General features: G+C 43.3%; 1 protein-coding gene across 4 annotated transcripts in view; it reads left to right on the top strand.

The window, feature by feature from the left end:
• Positions 1-17,006, top strand: part of LSAMP (limbic system associated membrane protein) — a 1,035,828-nt gene that overhangs the window by 687,438 nt on the left and 331,384 nt on the right. The window lies entirely within an intron of this gene.

Here is a 17,006-nt window from a genome sequence, read left to right as displayed (position 1 = left end):
AGAAGTTTGGACTCCCTGCATTCTCAGGGACGCTAGAAGAACAATGAATTATAGCAAGGATGAATGCTCCTTTCAGTAACATCTCCCCAAATTATTAGTACTCATCACTTTGCAAATAGGGGGCCAGGAGGCTGACATCTGTCCTCTGTCATCAGATTGTACTATGTGGTCTTGGGGAGTTTTACTGTAGACTCTGTAAACCAAGCAGATCAGAGAAAATCCAAAAGGTTAAAGAGGAGGAGATGGCTGTCTAAATGGGGGAAAACATTAAAAGCAATTAGTGAACAGAAAGAGTAGTTCATCAACAGCAAAGCAGGTGAAGTCCCGGCTGGCCAGCCAGCTGTCTGCATCTATCATTGCTCAGCACCTGCAGACAGACATTTTGTTGTGCATATCCTACAGCTGTCTGGCACTAAGGCAAGGATGCTTGGGGAGGAGGAGAGAGAGGGAACAGCAGACACTTGAATGGAATTTTGGATGGGCACAGGAAAAAAAAAGTCACACCTTTTGGCAAAACTGAAAAATGAGGTAGAAACACCAGGGTCTGGGTATTGGGAAGAGTCTTCCTCCCCATTAGATCATTCAGAGGGAAAAGGAGGCAGGTTGTATTGCGGGAGCATTGTCTTTCCCTTTCTCACCCCTGTGTTGGGTTGAGGATGGATAGGCTTGCCTTCTGCATCTTGTAAGGATAATTGCTGCTGTGCTATGCCAGTTGCATGGCTGCCAGCCTCTTCTAATTTGCATGTAATGTATGGTGAAGCCATAATGTCATTTCATTGCACAGATCTTGCCAGAGACCACATTCAAAAGCCTGCTATGCAGTTTCTGGCTCTGACTCCACAGCATTAGTTGCCCCATCAGCCACTTTGGCACTGAGTTTCCAAAATCGAGTCCAGATGCCGATTACTTTAATGAAGCTGCCGATTCTAAAAAGGACCCCCCCATACACCTTGCCCCTGGCTACCGTTTCCCTGGGAGGAGGCATGGACAGTTTTGACAGACACTTGCGGGATTTTTTTGCAATGGAGTATGCAAGAACATCTGGGGAAAGAGTGGGATTTCACAGTTGCCTGTAGATAAGAAGAAAAAGGCATCTTGGCACAACTGACTTGGATGCCTTTGGCTGACAGATACTATCTGAGTTGTGCCTCATGAAGCCAGAACAGCTTGATGACTTCAAAGTACACCAGATCCAGAGGTATCGCTTTTGTGGATGCACTGCAGTTGTTCTACTTCCTTCTTCTTATTAATATCATAGCCTCACCAGGAGAGCTGGACACAAGATAGGGCCACAGTTTAAAAAGGTTTTGTTTGGGCATGCTGGCTACCTAAGAGAAGGATTCACAGCCAAGCCTATGGCTGGCTGGAAGGAACTCGGCACAGACTAGTCAGGATTTTGCTGTGTTAAGGGTCTACCAGAGGCAAAGCCCTCCACATACATGTGCACAAGGGCTTTTACTGTATTTCATGCCACCTTCAGTTCCTACAACTACAGGTCTCTCCCCCTAATGCTGAAGGGGAAATTGCTCAATTTGGAGGAGGTAGCTCAGTCTGTGTGCTCTTCCCTAGGTTCAATCACTAGAATGCAACATGTACACTCAACATGAAAGAAAACCCAGACTTCAAGGTCGTCAAATCTCTGGGTCTCACACCAGATAGTAACAGATCCATGTTCTCCAGGCACAATTACCACGTCCAACACACAGGCACGCACCCTCATCTCCACTGCAAACTCTGGGACAAGGAAGTCAGTTTTTGTTCAGCTCTTTCAGTTTGTTTTGTGTAGCACCTGGCACAAGCAGACCGTGATCCATAACCACAGAGCCCGAGTGCTGCTGCAATGCATCTGTTGAGATGACGACAACGATGTGTAAAATGAAAAAACCCTGCTAAGTCAGTGGAATTGTTTCCACTCTAATGAGATGCAGGTCAAGGTGAGAAAAGGGATCAAAGTTACGCTGTGACTGCAGACTGATTTGCTTCCTCTGCTTCTGCCTCAGTTTCTCCATCTGTGAACTTGATGACATATTTTCATTATGTTACATGATGTATTTGAGATTGCTGTCTTGTCTGCAAATGTGGTTGTAATCTGCAGATGTTGTGGGAGTGGAAAGGATTATCATCATTATTTCTGACAGGCAGCTATAATTCATCTTTGCTTACCAGACCCCTATGGTAGTTTTATTGTGAAATGAGTAAAGGTTATTTCAGTGTGGGAATCGTGTGAGCTTATTTGTTGTTGAGCCTGGTAATAAATTGGCCCCAGACAGTGTTGTCTGAGCTGTGTGAACAGAGGAAACTTTATGATTCTTAATTTAATTTGTGCTTTCTATTTCCCACTATTTATATTCTTTGAAAGTCTGAAAAGACTTCTTCACCATTTGCTCTGGACTTTTCCCCATTTGATGAATGCTGATTATTTCCTTTTCTCCTTTCCTGAGTTGGTGGTTTTTTGGGTTTTTTTTTGGTATGAAGTACAAAACGATGACTTAATTAAGTTAGTCTGTCTCTTGAAAGTAAAGCTTTTTAGTTATTTTAAGCTCCCTCCGCTGGAAGCTTCTGCAACAGCATTGGAGAATGAAGCAATCTGGGATAAATATGATTTGACTTGCTTTTATGCTGTGCATTACTGTAAGAAGTATGTGAATGGGAAACGGTGTTTATCTGTTGTCTAAGTCTAATCTATCCTCTTTCTGTTAGGGGATATTAAAGCATTTGACACAGACCTTTAGGAAGCAAGTTTTAGAGCAAAATACTTGGATCCATTTAAGAAGCAACCTTAAGGGATGTGCCAAGGAATGGCATGGGAGGAGGATAAGGGATGCAGGATCATGGTGAGAGCAGAGAAGGTTCTCACACCATTTTGAACATACAGTGAATGTAGCAGCAGAAGGGAGGATTATATTGTCCAAACAGAGAAAGCTAGGAAAGGAATCAAATGAAAGTCTCACAGGGTTGACTGAAGTGAGATTACAGAGTTAAAATTTGGCAAGTATTCTTCCCACCACCTTTCCTCTCTATCCTACTCTCTTCTGTCCCATGCCTGCTGCTCAGAATGACTTTTCTAAATCCTATTTTGTGCTCACCACAATCAAATCAGTCTTGGAAACCCACTGCTTGGAGCATTGCCTGCAACAACATTACTCCAGGCTACCCTGGCCCTCTTCACCTGTGCACAACACCTGGGGAATCCTCCCTTATCAGGAGGCCCTGTGCAGATGTTTACTTTGCAAAGGTGTGGATAACCGTGCAGAGAGAAAGCTGTTTTGCATAGTGGCTCTCCTTCGTTTTTGCATATGGCTCTTTAATAGCTGTGTAATAAACCAGTATTGATGAAAGAGGTCATTTACCATCAACTTATTTGGCTTTCTGCAACGAGCTAATGTTTAATTAATGTGCAATAACTTTTGCAACCAAATGTATCCCTTTAGATTTACTATAGGGGACAGTTTGAACATCAACTTAAGCGGCCAATGACTGCAAATGTATTTATTAAGGTTTAAACATGTGTAAATGAGTTTGTGTCTATTTGCAGAGCTGTTAAACTACAGTAAATATGTTCTTTGTCAATTGGTGGTTAATTAACATCCATTAGTTCTCCATTAAGAGCACAGTTTGGTGTCTGAATTTCCTTGCTTAGTACTAACTTTGAATTAGGGCTTTAGCTTTTTCTTCTTTCACACAACAGAGTTTTCAAAATCCGCTTTCTCTGTAGGGTTGGAGTGCTACGAGCAAGAAGATGTGCCAGTTCTTGGAATTTACCTTGCAAGGCAGGAGATTCGCAAAGGGACGAGTGAAATTTTGTTGCTCAGCCTTACAGATCGTATTTATGAACTTAGCAGCTTCCTTCCTCACACATCTCTGCCTTCCAGACTTTGGTACGCAGTGAAAATTGTGGAGTTGGCCCAGGTGTTGATATCTCTGTGAGGCTTTTGGGATGCATTAACGCAAAAGCTGCCAGCACCTGCATGGAGGATGCGCACAGGGCAGATCATGAAGGTCTTGTTTTACCCTGAAGGAAGTTTTCACGGCTGACATTTCTGAGTGAAGGCTTTTGGGGGCGAGGGGGTTGGGTACAGGGAGTATCCCCTCAGTTGGCCGCTATGTCAGCAAACAACCACAAGGTGACACTCTCCCAGTACATTATTTATGTTTTGACAGAGGAACGGAGATTATTGCATTTTGCATAAAAGACGGTTCTATTTAGCAGGATCTGTTCCCTGTTTCTTAACTGAGAATTAAATGTCTGAGTCTGGCATCATGTACTTGTTAAATCTAGAAGTTAAGGAGATTTTCAAATTACTTACAATACATGCAAGCACTGCCTTTTTATAGAGTGTGTGGCCTTAAATAGTGAGATTCCTCCTCTGCTTACATCGTTGTCTGAGAGTTTTGTCCTACAACTGAAAACCACTGGACCAGTCTGCATTACTGTCCCAAGCTGACAGAGAAGTTTTGTCTTTCTCTTCAGTTCCTTTGCAACATTTGAGGTGATAGAGTGTGTTGCTTACAGGTAAAGCTGGGGAGAGCCCTGTTTCTTTTTTCAGTTGTGGAATATGCAGGCAGGGAAATATAGGCCTGAGAAGCCTATGAGGAGCTAAGCTTTTACCCAGAAAACTCTAGTATCCTTATACGATAGGTAGAAGAAAATATGTGTAATGGCTTTAAACTGAAAGAGAGTGGATTTAGATTAGATAGAAGGAAGAAATTCTTCATCATGAGGATGGTGAGGCACTGGAACAGGCTGCCCAGAGAAGCTGTGGATGCCCCATCCCTGGAAGTGTTCAGGGCCAGGTTGGACAGGGCTCTGAGCAACCTGGTCAGTGGAAGGTGTCCCTGCCCATGGCAGGGGGGTGGGAACTAGACAATCTTAAGGTCCCTTCCAACCCAAAGCATTATGTGATTCTATTATATGATTATATATTGTTATTATTAAATACAAAACTGCTTTCTTTGTTTGCTGGAATTGTTTTTCGGATGGTAACACTGAGTGAGGCTAAGCTGTGCTATGTGTATAACTCAGGTGTTGAGTTATTAAGTCCTGGTGTGGATCTGACAAACATGTAAATGGCTAATATGATAAGCATCTGAAAACGAGGTACCATGATGTATGTCACGTTCCGTAGTCAGACACAGCATCGAAAGCGTCTGGAAAAAAACCCAAATCTGTAAAGTATACCAAAATACAGGTAAAAGGCATGTTTGTAAGGGTAGGCTTTGGACCTGACTTTCTTCCAAGGTAATGTTTGTTTACTTCTCGTCATCTGTTTTACCAGGTCAGGTTTAAAGAGTTAACTGGGTTGTACGTGCAGTCATGAATAATAGACTGCATCTGATGCTATTTAGTTGCCTCACGCTCTGTGCCTGCAAACATCTACTTTGTTTTTTAGTAATGGTAGCTAAAATGGTAGCAATGTTAACTTCTTCCCCTTGATTTGTCCCTCATGAACCTGCAGTCTCCCTGCAGTTGTTTGCTCTGAACTTATTAAAGGAACAGTCAGAGAAAACAACAAAAGTTTAATCAGCTCAGTCTTGTTTGATTAGTCAACAAAGTCCCATCTTCAGTATCCTCGTAGTTGGGACCATCAGGACAAATTGCCCCAGTGTGTGTGTAGGGGGAACGCAAGTGAAGCCTTGAGACATTCAAGCCGGTTTTGGAAATGCAGTAAATGGGGTTTCCGAGAAAAGCACCATCTTGTTCAGGCTCCATCTGATCTTGTGCACATTTCCCACCTCACTGGAGAGGAAGCTCTTCATGGTACCTGACATTGTAGTAGAGAGGAGTCCTGTGCCATTGCCAGTATTAAAACTATGCAACCTACTGAGAAGGGTGCCTATCAGTAAGCATTGGGATGTGTCACCCATCACAAGCTTCTGTCAAATTACATTAGCAACTTTGGTTTGAGGTGAGGCATCTGTAAGTAGCAATCATGACTCATTCTCCTCTTCCCCACCAATTCTAGACAGGCAGGTCCTTGAAAGAAAAAGTTCATAAGCTGCAAGCGCAAGGACATGATGACCATATTACTTGCAGGCATAAACCCAAGGTAGCATCAGCAGAAACTTGCTCCTCCAGCTCCCTGGTCATAGGCTTGACCTGAAAAAGCACACCACAAAAGAGCAGTAACCCAAAAAGTCAGATCTACTGTTGGGTACTTTACTGGCTCGTAGAAGGAGAGCCAGGATGGGCTCTAAAGCAGGGATGTCAAACTCATTTTCACCGGGGATCACATCAGCCTCACAGTTGCGTTCAAAGGGCTGAAATTTAGGACTGTATAAGTGTAGGAGTAGTTACACTCCTGGTCTAAAGCATGAAATTATCCATTGGGGTTGCTGGGTTTTATATTCACTTCCTCTCTAAATTGTCCAGCCCTCCTTGCTGCAGTCAATGCTTCCCATTCACAAGCTCAGTAGAGGCAGGAAGGAATAGTTTGATGTTTTTCTGCAGAGCAGTAGGACAGGCAGGCCCAGCCTTAGGGGAGGATGGGGACAGGCGGTGCCAAACTAACAGAGTCATGAAGTTCAGTGGGGAAACCTGAACTGCAGCTCCCAGGAGGCATTCACTTCTCAGAGGCAGATGCAGTGTATTGTTGAGAGATGCAATACAAAATGTACTAAATCCAGAACGGCAAAATGTTTTGATTTCATTAAAAACACCAAAATTTCCTAACCCAATTTGTGGTGTTTTGGTTGGGTTTTTTTTGTTTGTTTGTTTGGTGTTTTTTTGTTTGTTTGTTTGTTTGTTTTTGTTGTTGTTTTTTTTTTAAACGTGCTTCATTTTGGAAATTTTTAAAAAGTATTTCAACTCTTCAGTCTGTTTTTGGATGAAAACTGGTGATGAAGTTGTTGGAATTTTCCACGAGGAAAAAAATCCTGATTTGTTTTTTTCTGAGCTCAGCTTTAAAAATTGAGGTAACTGCACTCGTTTCTGTGAAGTGCTTTGATATCCATGGATGAAAAGAACTATAGAAGTGCTAATTATTGTCATACTGGTTTTAATTATTCTGTCATACTGACGGAGTTTTCAGCCAGCAATATTTTTTTACAAGATGTCCAGTCCACAGTTTTCATAGAAACAGCCAGATACTTTTAAAAATTGTTTTCAAAGAAATTTTTTAAAAATGAAAATTCTATCCATGCTCAGTACAAATCTGCCTGTATTTGTACAGGATGTTAGTATTAAGACAGTAATGAAGAGAGGAGATGGAAAGCTCTAATTGCTAGATATTGGGGAGAAAACAGCCGGAATTACTAGCAAGGGTGAGATGCTCTGAAATTTGCTATGCATAATAATTTAAAATGGAAAATGCAGTTTCCAAAATTTTGGGAAAGGTGTGGTTTTCACGTCTTTTTTTATTGCTGATTGTGCTCTTTCTCTGGGAAGGTCTAAATGAAGTACTATATTTCCAGTCAACTCAAACCGACTCAGCTGAACTGTTTTAATTCAACCAGTTCACAGATAAACTTTGTTAACCCAGCAGTATCACTATCTCTCACGGGAGCTGTAGTTTAAAGGCCTTGGTACTCTCCTCTCTTCTCAGCCATTCTGCCTGGCTGTGCTGCAACCCCCGCTTAGGGCACCTTAGCCAAGGACACTGCTGTGTCAGTGGAGTCCCGTGGCTACACCAGAGGTATGTGCTTATCCCCACAAAACTACACAGCAAAAATGTGGGTGGTTTAGCTAAGATACTCCCACAAAGGCAGACTACCTGGCGAGAGACAGCCAGAGCAGCCTAAGTAATGGCTGAGGCTTAACACATATCCTAAGGGAAGATTTAGGACCAGGGAAACAAAATGCACAGGCCTATCTAGGGTATTCTGTTTTCATGGCAGAAATATCAGTGCCATGATTTAACTGAAGGAAAGGAACTATGCAGCAACCACAACTGACCAACTGTTAGTGACCTGAGCTATTGAACCAAGTATGAACCACGACAATGGTATCTCATCTGTGGAAATGGGCTGACTGGTGGGGCCGCACCGTGAATACTGTATTCAGTTTGGGGCCCCTCATCCTAAGAAGGACACTGAAGTACTAGAGAGAGTGCAGAGAAGGGCAATGAAGCTGGTGAGGGGCATGGAGCACAAGTTTGATGAGGAGCGGCTGAGGGAGCTGGGGCTGTTCAGCCTGGAGAAAAGGAGGCTGAGGGGAGACCTTATCACTGTCTACAACTATCTGAAAGGAGGTTGTACCATGGAGAGTGTTGGCCTCTTCTCCCAAGTAACAAGTGATAGGATGAAAGCAAATGGCTTCAAGTTGTACCAGGGGAGGTTCAGATGGGATATTAGGAAAAAATTGTTCATGGAAAGGGTTGTAAAGCCTTGGAACAGGCTGCTCGGGGAAATGGTGGAGTCATCATCCCTGGAGGTGTTTAAAAGGCATTTAGATGAGGTTCTTAGGGACATGGTTTAGTACTAGAGCTAGGTTAGGTTATGGTTGGACTCGATGATCCTGAGGGTCTTTTCCAGCTGAAATGATTCTATGATTCTACATTACACAGCCATCCCTCATGGGACAAGAAGTTGCCATGTAGAAGGGACATCAGTGGACATGAGTAGGTAACTCAGGTCTGGAGGTGCTGCTTTTTGATGCAGGTAATTTATGGGAATAACATGGAGCTGTGCAGAATCCTTCCTAATTGCATTATGCCTTCTAGAGAAGATGCACTTGTAGAAGACACAACTGGCATTGGTGGGTCAGTCCCTCACTGTCATGGCTTTGTGTGTCCCTACGTCAGCAAAGTTTTTTTAGGGCAAGCAGTGACTCTTCCAAGACAGACATTGGGCAGTTGATCTCATTACAAAGATAACAGTGATACTCCTTTGGAAAATAAAATTACCCACCTGGTCTGGCAAATGATGTGTCAGATTGTTAAAACACAGAGGTGATTTGCTTTTTCCCCATTTGTACTCTTTGCTCACTTTCCATTTACTTCCAGTGAAGTAGTTCAGTTCCTCAATGCCAACATCATGCAGCAAATGGAAGCCTAAGAGAAGTCTTAAACACTCAAGTCCATCCAAACATGTATTCTTTGTTTTAGGTTGCTGTTTGTTGTTGTTGTTGTTTTTTGAAAGGTCATTTATGTAAAAGCCTTTGCAGCAAACAGTAGTATTGCATTGAATTTTATTAATACGATGCAGAGAGATTTGCCCTATCGCTTGGTTACTATTCAGTTGTTACCTAAGGATTAGGAGGCTTTTAAACAGATAATATACAGTTATTTTTCATGTCCTGGAGAGAGCCTGGTGGTTCTCCATGTGAGTCAGCTGTAAAGCAGAGGAAGCACATACAGTGAATGTGTCACCAGGGCCTTGAGAGCCTTTTTTAAACTCTGTAATGGTGGTTTGATGCCTGACAACTAGATCGCTGGCCTGGTGACATCCAGGTGTCTCTGCTGTCTGAGTAAGGAAAAGGGCAGAAGAAACAATATAATTTATTTTTTGGTGAGTGACATCAAGAAACAGCACAAGGGACATGAAGAATATATGTGGACCTGTCCATAGTCTGAAGAGGAGTGGGTATATTTAAAGTGTTATTGTTCAGCAGAGGCAAGAAATTTTCTTTTGGTATTAATGTTGGAAACTTAATTTTGAGTCATGTAAAACAGATTGCAGACTTGAGAAAATCCTACCAAATGCTTTCATTTAGGAAAGAGAACCAGACTGAATTTATAAAGGTACTGGGACAGGTAGTGTTTCCTTTCCTATGTGCGTTGGGTTTGAGTGGCAAGGTTTTGGTTGGGGGGTGGCTACAGGGGGGTTTCTGTGAGAAGCTGCTAGAAGCTTCCCTCATGTCCTATAGAGCCAATGTCAGCCACTTCCAAGATGGACATGCCACTGGCCAAGGACAAACCCATCAGCAACAGAGGTATCACCTCTGGATAACATTGTTAAGGGGGAATAAAACTGCATAATTGTAGCCAGAGAGAGGAGTCAGAATATGTGTGAGAAACAACTCTGCAGACACCAGGGTCAGTGAAGAAGGAGGGCAGGAGCTGTTCCATGCACCGGAGCAAGGATTCCCCTGCAGCCCATGGTGAGGCTGGCTGCCCCCCTGCAGCCCATGGAGGTCCATGGTGGAGCAGAGATCCACCTGCAGCTTGTGGAGGATGCCACAACAGAGCAGATCGATGCCAGGAGGAGGCTGTGTCCCCATGGAGAGCCTGCACTGGAGGAGCAGGCTCCTGGCAGGACCTGTGGCCCGTGAAGAGAGAAGCTGACATGGAAGAGATTTGCTGGCAGGACTTGTGACCCTGCAGGGGACTCAGGCTGGGGCAGTTTGTGAAGAACCGCAGCCCATGGGGAGGACTCACATTGGAGTTCATGGAGGACTGCCTCCTGTGGGAGGGACCCCACTCTGGAGCAGGGGAAGAGTGTGAGGAGTCCTACCCCAAGGAGGAAGGAGCAACACCATGTGAAGAACTGACCACAACCCCCATTCCCCTGTGCTGCTGGTGGAGAGGAGGTAGAGAAATTAGGAGTGAAGTTGAGCCCAGGAGGAAGGGAGGGGTGGTGGGAAGGTCTTTTAAGATTTGGGTTTATTTTTACTCTAACTTGATTTGTAATAAATTAAATTAATTTTCCCCAAGTTGAGTATGTTTTACCCATGACAGTAATTGCTGAGTGGTGTCTCCCTGCCCTTATCTTAACCCACAAGCCTTTTGCTGTATTTTCTCTCCCTTGTCAAGCTGACGAGGGGACTGATAAAGCAGCTTTGGTGGGTACCTGGCATCCAGCCTGGGTTAACCCACCAAACTACCCTATAGTCAGAAGCCATGAAGCAAAGCAAGACAATTTCAGGATGAGCCTCAGTTTGTCTGTGTGAATTGACATGCAGCAGTTGAAATTCTGCCAGCCTGTTGGCAGGCCTCCACCTTCTTGTGTCAGGATCAGGTCCATGCTATAAACTTTTTGTTACTCTACTTGTAGACATGAGGAAATGTGATGCTGACTGTGACACTACAAGAGGCAAGTGCAGGTGCAGTTCTCTGGCCTTGCAATCTTTTTGCCAAGAGTGTTTACTGGCGAAATGAAGAGATAGGAGGTATGTTACAGCTGCTTCAGCAGTATGTCAACTTCAGATGGGTTTGCCAACATAGCTGAACCTTTAGATCTTTCTCATGGGAGCTTTAAGATGAAGCTGTCTTTGAGGGCATGTATTAACAGCCCAGTGAAAACAAGCCAGTATGATTTTAACATATGTTAAGCGTAACGGTAAAAAGTAGCCTAAGGTTTAACTGATTTTTAATACATCATGGAAGCACACTGCCTTGTTTGTGCTAAGCTGTTAATACACATTAGCTAGTTCAATATGTGTTCTCCGCACTTCCTAAATCCCGCTATGGACAGGGCAAGTAAGAGTAATTTTCTGAAAAGAACATCTATACCAAGTTAAAATCCTAAATGCAGTCCCTGATTGGAGTTTTCCTTTCTTTTGAAGAGTATAAATCTTACTCTAGGCTTCCTCTACCTCCTTTTGAGGAAGTCTAGTGGGGGAATAATAAGAAATTTTATTACACCGTTTTTTCTTCTTTATTTCTCATTGCTTATATTCCAAGTGTTGTTAAGAAATAATCAGAAAGCATTAATCATTTCTCTGGCTGTTCTAAGGCAAAAGGAGAGAATCTACAAATAACACTGAATGTTTTGAGGTTTTTTCCTGAAACACTTCCCAGTCTTAAAGTTTATTTCCCTTTACCCTATTTTTCCAAAGTTTTTTATTCTGACATAGTATTAATGTGACTTAGTTGCTGTGGTTGCCAGATAAGTCATCAAAACAGCTTTGCATCTTTCAAGGGATGCTAGTGTTTGCCATTCTCTTCCAGGACAGCAAAATAGGCAGGGGAGATACGAGCTATAACTTTCTGGGGAAAGTTGTCTTGAACTGCTGGATTCAAGGAATCAGATAAAGTTGAGCAGCTTGCACATCCTTTTTGGGTTTGCCATTAGAGCTTCCTTAGCTCCACAATCATATTCCAGTCAGAAAATATTTCTTGGTATATACCCAACCCTATACAGCTATCCAAACTTTGTGGAAAGCTATTATGGGAACTAGAAACAAGGGACTCTGGCTTCACTTCATAAAAGCTCTTGGGTGTGGAGCTAAGCTAAGGGTCATCTGTCCAATACTAGTGACATCCTGAATCTTTCTCTTGGGAGTTGAATACATCTAGTAAACTAAAAGTACAATGCATGTTCCCTGGTCATCAAGACATTCACTCTGTCCTGGCCAATGTGCTCAAACAGCATGTTTTAAGATTGGTTCCTGGAAGTGAGAAGATCTTTAGAAAGCTTGAGAACCATACTGGAAGTTAGTAGGAAGACTTGTTTTCAGAGTTTTTCTGTCCTTTCTGTCTGGGCTGATTTGTTTTGCTCTCTTGTTGTAAGCATTATTCCCTGACAAAAAGACCACAGAGCTTAAAACTTTATTTTTTTTCCTGTTCAGTCATCTCAGTAGGTTGGAATATCACATATGCCAGTCTCGCCTCGCTGGTGCACACACACACAGAGCATGATGGTGCCATATGCCTCTTTGCACAAAGGACCGTGCCCTGCCCCTCCCTCACCAGAGTTTGTTTCCTTATGGACCCGTAGAGCCTGGTACATCACCCACAGCTCTGTTGTGCTGTGTGAGTGAAGTGGGGAGAGTTCACCCTGTGTGAAACCTAAGTCCTTTGTGCAATTCTCTGTGCCAGTAAGAGCAAACCGCCTTTTTGGTCCAAGGATTTAAGCTGTAACGCATTCCCGCTTTCCTGTGTATAAAGAGAACTTCTGCTTTATGGAAGTTTTTTCATTGCAAAGCTTTGAGGGACTGCAACCACATTATATATTAAGTGTTGACTTTTTTGCAATTTCCTTTAGACATTTTTGAGTGCTCATGGTATTTCTCTGCTTCAGTCAATAGTGGCATAGGAAGCGCTGTCTAGTACAAAGTCCTCATCATAGTGAGGCTTGGAAGAATTTAAAAGCAGCAAGGACCATACAGAGTTTTTCCTCTTAGCTCTGTAAACATCTGCATGACTGCTGTCAGCATTCATTTACAGACATTATGTTTACCAATATGCTTAAATTTCACTTTAACTTCAGGTGCAGTTCTCTTGACTTACTTTTGTGATATTAATGCACATTTGTTGGCATGATGGCTTTCAGTGAGTAGTCATGAGTCCTGTATTACAAGGGGCAAATATTTTTGCACAAGTATCCCCGATACTTGTTGAACCTTGACCCTTGTACCCCTTACAGATATCTCAGTCTTTCAGCTATGGAACAGAAGCTGAAAATTTCAGTTGGTAAGAGCAACGCACCTTCAGCACCATCAGAGGTGTAACATGAACAAGGCAGTGGCTGTTCATGAAGAGCTCATCAAAAACCAACAGAGGACAGATTTGTTTTAGAAGGTCTTGAGCAACAGTAGGGGTGATCTGCATGGGATACATTGCTTGTGGCTAGGAGTTTGATCAGTTTGGCCTCTCGGTGTCTGAGTTTTACTGTTGATTGAATGATGGTACTATGACAGAGAAGTTTGTAATTACAGCATATTCAGCTAGTGCAGATATTTCCCAGGGAAGTATTTTCATGTGTCCATGCTTGTCAGGGATATGCAGAGAATTTGTCTGAAGTTAGTGGAGGCAGCTTGTCAAAAGCTGGTATTAATGTATATATTCTGTTGTGTCCTTTGGGAGAGAGGAGAAAGAGAAAAGTCTGGAATTTATCTGGACTTCCAGAGCGCCAAATCTGTTTGAGCCCCTGTATGTGCTTTCCTGCTAACTAGAAATTTGCCTTCTCCTCACTGGGTGCTTAACAGATCTTCCTGTGAGGACTTAATGGAGGATTGGCCCGGCTAGTGACAGGACAGACACTGCACATGTCAGCTTTCTCTCTGGCATTGCGTTCTCTCAGGTGGTTGCTTGGTATGTCCCAAACACACAGTCAGTAAAGAAATAATTGCTGGGTCTGGGAACATGAGAACCTACAGCTACCCTACTCCTACTAGCAGCTGACTTTTACTTTTGTTACTTAGCCTTTTTCCTGTCATCCTCTGGGAGTTTTATTTAACAAATACCAGTGACAGCAGAGACCTAAAACATAGCTCTTGCTATGTTATCCCTTAAGACTTATGTCTCTTACTGCTAGCCATACAAGTCCTTTTGGGTGTTGGGAAGCATTCAGAGGTGAGTGGAGATGTCCTGGTGAACATTGTACTTGTGATAAGAAGGGACTAGTTTAAGGTACCTGCTCGGCTCTTTCTTTCCTGTTAATTCCCTGCAGACACACATGGGTAGAGAGATATTGTAAGAAGATGGGCTTCCTGCTGGCATTGGTTCTTGTGTTCCCCTCTGCAGAAAGTGTTTCGTGAACAGGGACCTTGGTCTAAACACTGCTTTCACTTTGTATTATGTTCTAAAAATATCACACAAGAGACATGAAATGGCTTTGATCATAGGGAGTAAATGCCACCAAGTATTCTTCTTCCTGGAGCCTTTTCCTTGCTACATTAAAATTTCATGGGCAATAGCAGCTTCTTCTTTTGAGGACTTAGCTACATCAGCAGAGGAGAAGAGTGGGTAGAAATAGCAGGGCATGTTGATGGACAGAACAGGGGTCTCCTGACAGAGCTGGGAATGGGAGAACTTTGCACTTAATTTGCTTATGCTGGGTCTGTCTGAGCTCAGTCAGATTCACTTTTTGTTCATCACTTTGATGAGCAATGAACTTACTGGAAAAATGTTGTAATTCAGTTAAATTGATGTGAATTTGAAGGCATGCCTTAATTCCCATGTTTGCTTTGTTCTTTGTGTTGCACTTTTTCTCCAGCTGAGAGGCAGACTCCAGAGGTGAAATTGTAGCCCCACTGAAATAGATGGCAAAGCTCCACATGATTATATCAGGGCCAGGATTCATCCAAGGGGAGTCTGCCTGTCAAGATTGTCTTCAACATCTCAAACTTCATCGGAAAAATTATCTGAGCTTTAGGCTCCTTCTTCCTCAATGCCCTCAGACACATGGTGCGAACTGTGGGGCTGTCATATGCAGGGAGAGGAGTTTGACTCAATGATCCTTATGGGACATTCTATGATTCTCAGACCCTTGTCAGATCAGTAGGTTGGCAGGGCTTATTTGAGCAGATACCTCCCTGCATTTGGCAGCAGTGTTTCACCATCCCAAGCCTGTAAAAAGCTTTCCTGCCAGCTCCTTTGTGCTGTACACTCACCAGCTAAAAAGTGCCTCTGGTAAAACATGTTTACCATTCTTTCTCAGTACTTTTGGTTTTTTGGCTGTCCTACCAAAAACTTGGAAGCAGGTGCTCAAGTGACTTGGATCCCTCTATGTTACAAGTTCAGGCCCTCCCTGGTTTCCCACTTACGTCTGGCAAACACAGAATGATTCCTGGCAGACAGAAAAAATAGGGTGAAAAGGTCTAACAGACAATTACTTTGACTTAAAAGTAGTCAGTGATAGATGTTCCCTAAGGACACTTGAGGTAGATTTACCCTTCAAGTGCTATAGGTCTGGTATCTGGGGTTCATCTTCCAGTCCATTCCTTTATCAGAGGACAAGTAATGAAGTGTGCAAGTACCTTACTCATAGCTCCATTTCATCATCAAAGGCTTTCTTTGGGCTTTTTTTTTGTTACCCTACTCCAGTCTGATCCAACTCTAGTGATTTTTTTCACATCCTCTGCCTTTGTTCAGCCAGCTGCCAGGGTGCTCTGACCAACCTGCTCTTTGTCTTTCCCTGATCTCTGCCTGCTGGAAGAAGCTAGCAGGCTCATTACAGTATTCAAAAAATACTGGTGTGTTGTATAAATTACAAAGGTAATTAAGTGTTGCTGAAGAGCTGGACTATGCACAAATCCCCAGGGTTTTCACAAGAAGCAATGTTTCCATTCCTGTTTGGGTTGTCGGCTCTTTGTTTCGTAAAGTCCCACAAGCTGCTGGGTCTAACAGGTTGCAGAAGCTGAGTAAATTGTCAGTAGAGGGTGGTACATTCGCTGGCACTTCAGGGCCTGAGCCTGGCTCTGGCAGGTTAAGTTCCCACAGAGATTTTACATCCCCCCAGGAGAACACCTGCCTGTTCTCACTCCTGCCTGGAAGCTTATTTTAAATGCCTCCCAGACCTCTGCTTCGGGGAGTGGTTTCAGGATGTGTGCATCACTCATCCAGCCCAGCATGAGCAATGTTGTAAGCAGGGGTTCAGAGAAGAATTTCCATTCCTCAAGAGTAATTGCTTTGTCTGATACATATTGCTTCATCTGAGCAGTTTGCAATTGTGTCCATGCTCAAGTTTGTTTTCAGCTTATCCAAGTTAATTTAAATGTGAGTTGGGATGCAACTGAATCAGGGTGGTTCTGACGCAGGGTTCTGCTGCTGCTGCAGGCAGTGGAGCCCGCAGGCTGTACAGCTGCACTGCTGCTGCTTCTGAGCACAGGACTGTGCTGGAAGCGCCTTGGTCCCATCTAACAGAACAAGCTCCAGGAATCACCTCCAGCACAGTCCTTCCTCTCTCTGAGGAGCCACCTTATTCTTGCATCTCTTGGTTAGCAGGTCCTCCATCATTTCCCCCAACTCCTGCATCCCCCTTCCTCATGCTTAGGCTTGGACCTAAAGTTTGTACTCTTGGCCCTACTTCTGTGCTATCTGGCCTCATCCCTAGGACAGTGCTATGAATCCAGCATCTGTCAGCTGTCTTAGAGGCTGCCAAAAATACCCTGTTTCCCTCTCTGGCACTAAGCGTTGGGTATTTATGGCCAAGTATTGGACTAGAAACAAAAGTGGTACAAAGTAAGGCTTGAACAGGTACAACATAATTTTTTAAGGAGATGCTATCTACAACAGATGACCATTTAATCTAAGCAGACAAAAGCATGATTTGATTCAGTGGCTGGATGATAAAGGAAATAACATCTGTGCTTAAAACAACATGATAAATTCTTAACCTGAGGTGGTAATTAATCATTAAACCCACTGACGTAGGGTACATCTCTGTAGTTGGGGCTGCTTAAACCA

This window comes from Columba livia, chromosome 1 (assembly GCF_036013475.1).
Source record: "Columba livia isolate bColLiv1 breed racing homer chromosome 1, bColLiv1.pat.W.v2, whole genome shotgun sequence".
Taxonomy (NCBI): Eukaryota; Metazoa; Chordata; class Aves; order Columbiformes; family Columbidae; genus Columba; species Columba livia.
Note: the sequence above shows the minus strand (reverse complement) of the source record. Positions and strands in the feature narration are given on the sequence as shown.